Source organism: Propithecus coquereli, unplaced genomic scaffold, assembly GCF_000956105.1.
Source record: "Propithecus coquereli isolate 6110/MARCELLA unplaced genomic scaffold, Pcoq_1.0 Scaffold111, whole genome shotgun sequence".
In the NCBI taxonomy this organism is placed as follows: domain Eukaryota; kingdom Metazoa; phylum Chordata; class Mammalia; order Primates; family Indriidae; genus Propithecus; species Propithecus coquereli.
The window spans coordinates 3,753,714-3,756,168 of NW_012135081.1; positions in this window are offsets into that span (position 1 = coordinate 3,753,714).

Consider the following 2,455-nt stretch of genomic DNA (forward strand, 5'->3'; position numbering starts at 1 on the left):
CCCCGCCTCCCGTAACAAAGAGACGTGCCTGGGGTCACCCAGCCACTGGAACTGACTCCTGGGTCTTGTCTCCTTCCCTCCTGTGGGAAATAAACTAGAGGATTGGGAAGCATGGCAAAAAAGGGTCCCCTGGAATTTGGGCCTCCTCTGAGCAACTGACACCCCAAAGACACCTTGTAGTGTTGTCTCTGATTTAAGCGATTATGAGGGTCTGCCCAGGCTGAATAACAGGGCCTCTGGATGCCAAAGCCTTGAGTCTGAGGTCAGCCATTTGCCTCGTCTCCCCAGGTTTCTCTAGTACCCTTCTTGCAGTGCCAAGAAGGTCTGGGCAAATATTTATGGAATGAATGAATGAATTAATGGACACACATGCGCACACACACACACACACACACACACACACACACACACACACACACACTCTCTCTCTGGCTGTCTTCCCTGTGGGTTTGCAGATGCAAGATAAAGAGAGATCTAACACAGCACTTTTCCTGGACATAATCTGTGCCCTCCTCTCCTCCCAAGATCCCAGGATTCCCCGCACCAGGTCGAACACTGTAGGCCTTGCTGAGGGGCACAAAGAATGAAGAACAAGGGCTAAGAGGTAGAGGAGGCTGGGGGAGGCCAGGGGAGAGCAGAGCTGCACTGGGGGTCTTCATTGTTCTCATTGCTCCCAGGGAGTAAATCACCATGGGAAATAGGACAGGAAAATGGGGGGTAGAGTGGAGTAGGGTGGCATTGGTGGTGCCACGTGGATCCTACTTCTCTTCCAGGCCCCCAACTTGCCAGAGGAGAGGGAGGAAGAGTCTCTGCACCTGTCTCTTTGATCCCATTATCAGAGTGAGTCAGGAGAGCAGGTTGGGACATAGCACGCACCTCCCAAACGTTGGAGAATGGGGAGCTGAACAAGGCACCCTAGGCCTGGGTGGGGCCGGGCGGGGCAGGCTGTGGGAGGAAAGCTGGAGGTTTGAGTCCCCAAGGCAGAGATTCCAACTGCAATTACCTGATGGCTGGGGCTGGATTCCCTGGAAGATACTGCAGGGTGTGACCTGAGGACTGGATGGATCTTAACTAGGATGCCCAAAAGATGACAGACCCCTAGATCCCCTAGAGAAGAGTGACAGGTGGCACCCAGCCCCCAACCCAGGGAAGAGGTGACCACCTACTAGGAGGACAGATATACACATTCCTCCCCATCCTCTGGGAGAAATACCCAGGCTTCTAGAAGGAGAGGCACATAAGAATTCTACCCCAGAGGGACAGAGAAGCCAAGACCCCCCCTCCCTGGGAGACAGACATAAATCCAAAAACACAGACACACATACAAGCTCTCTTCACAGTCCCTTCCAGAAGCGAAATCCAGAGATCCCTAGAGGGGACACAATGGCCACATCCTTCCTTCCCTCCCCTCCCCTCTTCTCTCCTCCTCTCTTCTCTCCTCCCCACTCCTGCCCAGGCCCTGGTCTCCGGAAGTGCTGAAACTGGCAAGGAGAAATCCAGTTAGTACCTATTTACACCGGGCCCTCTCCCAGCCCCTTTAAACAATGGTTGATTTTCCAAAGAGTGATTTGAATGCGTGCCACCCCCTCCCCAACAAACACCTACACCCAGCAGGGAAGAGAGACTTTTCCAGAAACCAAAGGAAGGGGGGATGGGACCGGTGCCAAAGCCAGGACAGAGAAGGCGGAAGGAGGGAGGGAAGGGCTGGTCAGACAGGTATGACAGCCCTGGGAAGGGAGGACAGTGTGCTCTCTTTCTTCCCCTCCCCCACGCTGTTGTTGGAGGGACCTGGGGGGAGCTCAGAGGGGAGACACTGTACCTGAGATTCTGATTTACAGCAACTGAGAGCCCCTCCTGAAATCTCAGCCCCCCTCCACCCCACCTACCTGGCTCCCTGGTTCTAGCAATGTCTCTTGTTTAAGGTGAGGACAAAGGGGGCTGCAAGGGACCCTGTGGCTTGCAGGCTCAAGGGCTGACTCAGTCTCACCCAGGGGGAGCAGCTCTGCTGGGCAGCCCAGAACAATTGTTTGTGTCTCATTTGTCAGCTGCCTAGAGACCCCAGCCAACGCCTTCCCCAGATGCCCCCAGCCCTCAGCCTCTGAGTAGGAGAAGAGACCAGAGCTGCCCCTCTGATGGCCCCTGCCTGGGACTTCAGGACTGGAGGCAGAAGGGGAAGGCCCCTGGGACTAGGGCCAAGTGGTGAGGGAAGACAGAACCAGACTGGGGCGGACTCACCGGTACAACTCTTTGTAAGGCTGTCTCTGGCCACTGCGGTCTGCTCACTGCTGCCTGCCCAACAAAAGAGAACGTGCTTGCGGTGACTGTGCCTTACCTAGACAACTCTGCCCCAAACCGCCTTTCCTGGAGAGCAGAAATGGAAGGAGGAAGCACTCACTCCCTGTGGCCAGCCCCTCTGCTCCTCATGGCAGGATGATCGGAGGAGGCCCTGAGACCC